The sequence below is a fragment of the Echiichthys vipera genome, assembly GCF_963691815.1.
Source record: "Echiichthys vipera genome assembly, chromosome: 9".
Taxonomy (NCBI): Eukaryota; Metazoa; Chordata; class Actinopteri; order Perciformes; family Trachinidae; genus Echiichthys; species Echiichthys vipera.
Genome location: NC_139834.1, coordinates 29,772,547 through 29,781,747, shown reverse-complemented (window position 1 = coordinate 29,781,747; position 9,201 = coordinate 29,772,547). Strand labels below are relative to the sequence as shown.

General features: G+C 38.8%; 1 long non-coding RNA gene across 1 annotated transcript; it reads right to left on the bottom strand.

Annotated features, from left to right (window-relative positions):
* Positions 1–7,571: 7,571 nt before the first annotated feature.
* On the bottom strand, positions 7,572–8,898 carry LOC310952140. Its single transcript, XR_014593363.1, has 4 exons — positions 8,794–8,898; positions 8,487–8,621; positions 8,023–8,134; positions 7,572–7,767 (listed from the first exon to the last, which is right to left on the bottom strand). It is a non-coding gene; the product is annotated as an uncharacterized lncRNA (long non-coding RNA).
* Positions 8,899–9,201: the final 303 nt, after the last annotated feature.

Here is a 9,201-nt window from a genome sequence, read left to right as displayed (position 1 = left end):
TCTGGTCTGGCTGCGGGGGGTGCTGTCCCGTGGATAGTTCCGGCACGGGCGACTAGTGGGCTCTTCACCTTGGTGCGGCGCCTCCTCTCTGCCCGGGTTGGGGTGGTCTCTGTGGCGGCGCTCCCTGCGACCTTGGACTGGGATCTCTCCCTGTGTGATTGGGAGACCACCTCTAGCCTGCTCTGTACCTCAGGTCTCGCTGTCCGGCCATGTCTCTGTAGTGACAGCTAGTGTTTGTGTAGGTGTAAGTGTGTGTGTCTGTGTGTCAGCGTTGCTGTGTGTGTATGTGTGAATGTGTGTATGAACTCATACATATTTGCGTATGTCTCTGTGCATGACTGGGGGGGTGGGAGGGTTGGGTTCTTTTAACTTTCTTCTCCTGATTTTATTTGATGTTTCTCTTTTTCTGTACATCTCTGTAAGGCACTTTGCGATACTTTTCTGCATGAAAAGTGCCATATAAAATAAAATAAAGGTTGATATGATTCCCTTTACCATGTTGTGACATTAGACGCACAAACTGGGGCTTCTTAACCCAAGCCAGAATGAAGACCTGTAATCAATGTGATCACAGGGCACCATCTACAGGACAAACGGTGTTATGCCATCTAAAGTATTAGTATTTTTGGAATGTGTGATGATCACATTCTACATATGATGATCATCATGAGAAAATAACACTACAGCTGGCCTATCATTAAACCAATTTCTGTTTTACAATAAATTGACAAAAAGTTTGTGGTTTTATTCAGATTGTTTCAGAGTGAATCTGTTTGCACTTTGAGACTTTGTTTTTCACTGCTTTCTCACCCTGTTAACCCTAGCCCCAGTTTGTACCTCACATTTCAGTACAAATGCGTGAGTCTATCACCTCCTAAAAAAGATAATTAACCCCAGAGGTCAGGCGTCAGACAGAATATTTTTCATTCCGAAGGTCAGAGGAGTGTTTGGGGATTCTGGAAATATCCCACTTGTTAATTATATTTGAGAGAAATGGATGGTTTCCTCTGTGTCTCGAGTCTATTCTGATTCAGGAAATATCTAAAAACAATAATGAAGGCATTGCCATAACCATGATAAGTCTGATACAATAAACTTTTCAATATTAGTGTTGTAAATGAACAAACTGAGTTGAGACTGAACCACCTGTCATTAACATTCAGAGCCTTGATTAATCTTTTTGAATCTGTATTTTCATTATAAAAGAAGACCTTAATATGATGAATCAGTTAGGCTTTTAAAAGATACAACATGATGTAATATATAATAGAATAGAAATGAGAATATTTATCGGGGATAGTATTAACACTACCTGTGTCAGTCCTGGGTGACATCAATGTATATATTTCTGACAGTAAGACTTAGCTAAGATATTTAAAATAGATGTGAAGTGACTAGGCTTGGGCGATATGACAAGATTATAGTTTAAGACGATATTGGTTGGCCATGATAATGTTCCTCATGTGTCCATGATAACATGACGATATTCAATCATAAAATGCTTGTTGTGAATTTTGCCCTATTCAGTCTCTATATTTAGTGATCCCCTATAGCCATCTCAAGTTATTCATTTATAAAGCCCTACTGTTGAAGCTTCACGACAACCTCACACCTCTTTAGATCTAGTAACCACAATACACCATTCAGTAATTACTTTAAACTTAAATCCTTAAATATCCCTCACTTAAACATTAATGTTGGCAGAACTGGTTATACATATTATGCACCATTGCAATTGAACAAACTACAAAATTCTCTAAAGTGTCTTAAATTCCCTTGGGACATTTTAAAGCTTTATTATCAGGACGGTTTTTTTGTTCTTGTATCTGTTTCTAATTCCTAGCTGTTATATGATAGTGTCGTTTCTGTTCTGTTGACTGTTTCCTCATAAATGTGTCTTGTTCTCACGTCTCTCTTGAAAGGGATCCTAATCTCAATGAGACTGCCTGAGTTTGCTGGATGTGATGACTTTAGCGTAACGCCAGTACCAGGTGAGTTTACTTTGGAGGGTGCGCTGCTCTGGACTCTTGTCACAACTAACGTAGGAAAGCTTATTGCTATTGCCAGATGAGTGACAACTTTGTTCAGCTCCAGATCTTTTTTTCCAGTAGAAACTACCGCCCATATTCCTGTATGGTGTATAATTGAATAACGCAAAAATAATACCTACAACATAGATCATAGAAAAGCTAGATGTCTGAAAATACTCACAACTTTTGTGCAGTGGTATGCTTATCACACCATTCAGGTTGATGATTAGAGTTTATCTGATGAGTATATCTATATATTTTTTTTTAATTGGTTGACTTGTCTGGGTAGTTAAAATGGTTGTAAAACATCTTGTCTACAGTAATATAAAATGTTAGAAATCGTTTGACACAGGATGTGCAGATGTAAACCATACATGCAGTTTTTTTATTCATGGTTGAAAATATTGAGATTTCATAAAGAGGTGAGACAGATTGCAGAACAGGATATTTCTGATTATTCAGTCAATTTAAATAAATCAGAAATATTGATAGCAGCAGTCATGTCATCAAGGCTTAGCAACCTGGCAGTAGCGATATCCTCAGTGGGGATGTGTTAGGACTCCGGTCTTGTCGATCTCTTCCCTCTTACTTTTTTATGATTTTTTCTCCCTCAGTCTGTTTCTCCCTGCTTGTGTCTTTCCCTGCGTGTTTGTCTGACGTGGTTCCGTCCAGCTGTGGCCCATCTCCTCGTCATCGCCTGGATCAATAGCCAGATGTGACTTATGTTCGGCGCCAGACCGTTGTTGCTATTTTGTGGTTTGTGTCGCTCGTTTGGTTGGCTACCTAATTTATGATTGTGTTACTTTTCCATGTTGCTTTGTGTTGTGTTAATCGTTTCTTTGTTTCTTTTGTTATAGTTTCCCGAGTTCCCGTTTTCCACCATCCATTCGTGTTTCGGAATGATTTAGCAATTCGACTAATCAGTTACCTAATAGTTTTAGCTCTACAAACCACCCCCGCCCCGCCCTGACAGCAGTCCTGAATATTATTGATACAGAAAAGGGTTCAGCAGTAGACCACATTATCAGCTGGGCCCAAGGCTGCCTACGTCAAAGCTTGGCACCTTCTACATTCCTGTTGTGACTACCAAGAGAGAGAACATTGGGAAACGTAGACACCCTGCTAACCTAAACAATCTCATTCCTATCCTCTCCAAATCAAAGTCAACATCGAAGCCTGTCAATAACACCATCAGGATGGGTCTGCTCAATGTTAGGTCTCTGAATAACAAATCATTTTTAGTCAACGATTTTATTACTACTTCCAAACTTGATTTTATGTTTTTAACTGAAACATGGCTGGAGCAATATAACAGTGCAAGCATTCTGATTGAGACATCACCCCACAACTATAACTTTATTGATGTATGTAGATCTGGGAAAAGGGGGGGAGGGGTTGCTGCTATATTTAAAAACATATTTCAGGGGAAATCAGATGTCACTTGGTGATTTTACATCATTTGAATACCTGTGTGCTGTGTTGAAATGCTCTCCCAAAATTCTTCTGTTAATTATTTACAGGCCACCTAAATACCCAGCAAATTTTTCGATGATTTTACCGAATTATTGTCTAGTATCTCCACTGACTTTGACTGCCTAGTTATAACTGGTGACTTTGATTTTCATATTGACGATTTGAATGGCAAGGGTGCAAAAGAACTTTTTACTATTTTAGATACATTTGACCTGTCTCAACATGTGAAAGAGGCTACTCATTGTAAAGGATACACCCTGGACCTGATTATCACAAAAGGTCTCAATGTTTCTGATGTTCTTGTGACTGATCTTTCATTGTCTGATCACTTCTGTGTTTTCTTTAATATTTCTTTAATTCCGGAGACACAAACAGAATCAAAGAATGTCAAAAAGCGCTACATCAATGAACATGCTAATGTACTCTTTAAAAATGCCATCTCCTCGCTACCACCTCTAAACCCATGCCATGCTGATGATCTTGTAAACAACTTTAATTCCAAAATTGTGAATATCTTAGATGTCATTGCACCGGTTACAGTTAAAACGATTTCTGGTAAGCAAAAGGCACCCTGGAGAAAAGCTGCTGTTGTAACAGCCCAGAGAAGAGAGTGCAGGAAGGCTGAACGAATCTGGCGAAATACAAAACTTCATATTCACCATGACATCTATAAAGAGAGGCTCCAGGCCTACAATTTAATCTTAAAAAGTGCAAGAGAAACATTCTTCTCCAATATCATAAACAGCAACACTAATAAGGCCAAAACCCTATTTGCAACTGTCGACAGACTGACCAACCCCCCAACACAAATACCAGCCGAACTCCATTCCACACAGAAATGCAATGAGTTTGCATTGTTTTATACTGATAAAATTGAAGGCATCAGACGTGCCATCAATATCTCAAACAAAAAAGTTGGATCACCACCCCGTTTAGGCCAAAATAACACAGCAATGATGGCAAGCTTTAAGGCCATAGACTCTAAAACTCTAGTGGAAACAGTGACCGATCTAAAGCCAACCACCTGCTGTCTCGATGCTTTACCTACCAACTTCTTTAAGAATGTTTTCGACTGCCTATCAACAGACCTATTGCAAATAGTTAATAACTCTATTCAATCGGGCAATTTTCCAAAGACCTTCAAAACTGCAGTCATTAAACCTCTTCTAAAAAAGCGGAGCCTAGATGCCTCTATTATCAACAACTACAGACCAATTTCAAATCTACCATTCATAAGTAAAATAATTGAGAAAGTTGTACTCCAACAACTAACTCACTTCTTGGCTTCTACTGGCTGCCACAACAACCTCCAGTCAGGATTTAGACCTTTTCATAGCACAGAGACGGCCCTTATTAAAGTTATAAATGACATCCGTCTTAACACAGACTCTGGCAAAACTTCAGTACTAATGCTATTGGACCTCAGTGCTGCATTTGACACTGTCGACCACTCAATACTTTTGGACAGGTTGGAAAACTGGGTGGGGCTCTCAGGCACAGTCCTAAACTGGTTCAAGTCATATCTACAAGATAGGAACTATTTTGTTTCCATTGGCGACTTTGTATCAGAACAAACCAAGGGGAGTCCCCCAAGGTTCAATCTTGGGGCCGACTTTATTTAACATCTATATGCTCCCACTAGGACAAATCATGCAAAATAATAACATTGACCACCATTGCTACGCCGATGACACCCAAATCTATGTAGCGCTATCACCAAATGACTATCGCCCCATAGATCTACTGTGCCAGTGCATTGAGCAAGTCAAACACTGGATGTGCCAAAATTTCCTTCAACTAAATGATGATAAATCTGAGATAATTGTTTTTGGTGCTAAGAAAAAAAGGTTTAAAGTCATCCAACACCTTCAATCACTGTCCCTGAAAACCTCAAATAAAGCCAGAAATCTTGGGGTTATTATGGATTCTGATTTACATTTTGACAGTCACATCAAATCAGTAACAAAATCGGCCTACTATCACCTTAAAAATGGGCTCATGTCAGCTCAAGACTTAGAAAAACTTGTCAATGCCTTTATAACCAGTAGGCTAGACTACTGTAACGGTCTCCTTGCAGGTCTTCCCAAAAAAACTGTCAGGAAGCTACAGCTTGTTCAGAACGCTGCTGCTAGAGTTCTAACAAAGACCAAAAAATGTGAGCACATTACACCAATTCATAAATCATTACACTGGCTTCCTGTACGTCAGAGAATTGATTTCAAAATCCTCCTGCTCACATATAAATCACTACATGGTCTAGGGCCGAGGTATATCACTGATATGCTCCCACTACATAAGCCTTCTAGATCACTAAGATCCTCTGAGACCAATCTGTTAGTGGTTCGCAGAGTAAACTCAAATCAAGGGAAAGCATCTTTCAGTCATTATGCAACAAACAGCTGGAATAAACTTCCTGAAGATTTGAGACTTTCACCCACTCTGACCACTTTTAAAACTAAACTGAAAACTTATATGTTCACCTTAGCTTTCTGCTAAATCTTCGCACTTTTAAGGTCCGCACTGTTTTGATTATTGTCTATGTTTTTATTCTCTTTGTCTTTCTGTAATGTATTTGAATTCATGACATGTTGTGCTGTGAAGCACTTTGAGTCTGCCTTGTGATGAAAAGTGCTATACAAATAAAGCTGCCTTGCCTTGCCTTGCCTACAATCAAACAAATACTCTAGGAGCTTCTGCGGTAACATATTCTCAATCACATGTGAATAACAAAACGTATTCATAATTGAGGGTATATAAAGTGATCAATTTCAAATGATAACTTTTCTGAACTTGAATATTGAGAATCAACTTCCACATATCTTTTAAAGACAACAGAAAATCAGTGCATTCCATTGTAGTTCAACTCAAGACAGTGTTCATTGTTGCCAGTGTTGTCAGGCTGGCCAGAACCCCAGCTCTTGAAGTCAAACATGGCACCATCAGTCCACAGCCACACACCCTCCTGAAAGATAGTTGTAAGAGTCAATTCAATCCAGTGACTAAAATTATATTTTACTGTAATCTGTGGTATCAAATAAAGGCGAAAAAACAAAATATATTCAATATCACATGTGTTAAATAACTAACCTTTGCTGTGTCATGGCCTCCAACCCAAGTTCGTTCATCATTGTTAGTCCCTCTGTTGATCGACTGTTTGATTAAGTCGTACACTGCGGTGTTAGGGACAAACGGGTTAAAACATGTAGAGTATTTTCAAAGGGGATACTTCAGTGCCTTTGTTTATTTTAGGTAAACATGAATTGGATCATATACATGGAATCATTACTCTAACTCTGTCATAATATAATTTATAGTCCTGAAAATGGTCATTGATTTGAGACTGAACAGCCTATCATTAATGACCACGGCTTTGATCAATCTCTTTCAACCAGTTTTTTTTAAAAACACCATGATATATTTGTCCTGGGGGACTTCAATGAAGATATGTCTGGCAAACCCTCTTTGTTTTGATATTTAAAACAGTTGTGTAGGGACTTCACCTCATCTAGTAAAGTTGTTGCCTAAAAGCAGTTTCACATACTGTATATGAGTGAAGAATGGGACAAAGCATCATTGCTTGATTACCGTATTTATACATGTGATGCATCTGCTTCCCTGGTTTACCTCCAGATCTATTGTACAGTGGAGACTACTATGTGTACACCTGTTGCTACAACTGTACATGTTAAGATTTTAGTGTATTTTAGTGTACTTGAGGCAATCAATGTAAAATAACCACTTTACCACAATATAGATCACAGAAAAGATAAGTAACTCAAAAATACACAACTCGTGTACTGGTAGGCTGATCACACCATGCAGGTTAATGAGTAGAGTTTATCTCACTCTTTATATCAGCAGCAAGGCTGGAATATCTTTATTATTGTTTACTGTAACAGGATGACTCTTAATAAAGTGGTTATAAAACAGCTGTCCAAGATAATATATTATCATGTTTTACAGTACCCTATAAACAGATATAAACTAAAGATCCAAGGATTGACATTGATTGAATTTTTAAAAATCGACACATGAAAATACGGCGCTTCCATAAAGAGGTGAGACAGATTGAATGCAGAATAGGATATGTTTATTGAATCAACTAAAATGAATCAGAAATGTTGATAGATCATCCGGCAGTGATGTCATCAAGGCTTAGCAACCTGGCGTAAGTGACACCATCAGATGGGATGTGACATCATGTTCTTGCCACAAACAAAAGGTCTCAGAACAGTGCAAGGCAAGTCGTTGAAGGACTTTGAATCTAGAGTTTAAAGGTAACAAATAAACAATTAGGACTGCAGGAAAATATTACTTTAGTATCTTTTTTTCTCACACTTATTTTCTGAGGACTTAGTCAATCAGCTAATCGATTACTTAACTTGTGTATAAATAACAAAAGATAATTCATATTCTAGGTTATATCAGGTCATCAGTTACAAAAGAAAACTTTTCCTAGCTTGAATATTGAGAATCAACTTCGACGTCGCTTCTAAAGAGAGAGAAAGTCTGTGCATACCATCGAAGTTCAACTCAATGCAGTGTTCATCGTCACCAGCGTTGTCAGGCTGGCCTGAACCCCAGTCGTTGAAGTCAAACTTGGTACCATCACTCCACTGCCAGAAACCCTCCTAAAAGAAATTGAAGTGGATCAATTCAATCCAGTGATCACAATTACATTTTACCCCCAGTGGCATCTCACTATGCTGACAGTGAAGAGACATCAGCCCCCATTTTAACATGATGAGTCTCAACAGACTTTTGTTTGTGTTATTGTAAAACAGAAATGAATGTCCTGGTTTGTCAAGATAATCCACAAACTGGTTGACTGAAGTTATAAAACGCTGACCATGAAATAGCAACATCTTTAACTTGAATCAGGTCAAGGACCTTTGTTTCCCGTCACCGCTCGTCAGTGTGGTATCACATAAAAGTGAAATGCCTTCATGAAATGTTCCATAAATGTGATGTCAAATTACTCACCTTTGCTGTGTCATGGCCTCCAACCCAAGTTCGTTCATCATTGTTAGTCACTCTGTTGATCGACTGTTTGATGAAGTCGTACGTTGCGGCGTTAGGAACTGATGCCAGATTCCCACCCAGGCCAAGGCACACAGCCTAATAAGAAGACAACGTGGAAATTGGAAAAACATAAAGGGAGTGAGAGAAAATCATTGAGATATGGAATGAGGAGTAGAATAAGGACATGGAAGTGATAGTTTGGCTTCTTGGTCTGAATGATTCTGAAAGACAGTTTGGCAGTTGTAACTCATGTTGTTCCATAAAGTACCTCTGCATCCGCCCAGGCCAGTGGAGCACGGTGGAACTGGTAACAGTGGTCTTCAAACTGTGTCCAACCAGAAGGACAGGTCTTGCAGGGGTAATAGCAATAGTCTATATGATGATTATAAGAATTATTAATGAGGCTGACATGGCATAGGTTTAACAGGAGAAGAATAACAGTCATGTTCCATGTTTGACTATGATTCATTTTTAAAACTTAAAGAATCGTTTCAGTTGTATTAAAGTCTCTGTTAATACAATACTCACATGTCATACATTGAGTCACTGTAATCATTTCTGTCATGCATACTGTCACTCTGGTAGAGCATGTGGGAAATGCGGGATAAACTAAGCATGAAAGGACCCCTCTAAGGTTCATCTGAGGCCAATTCTAAGGACTGAGGAGTTGGACCAA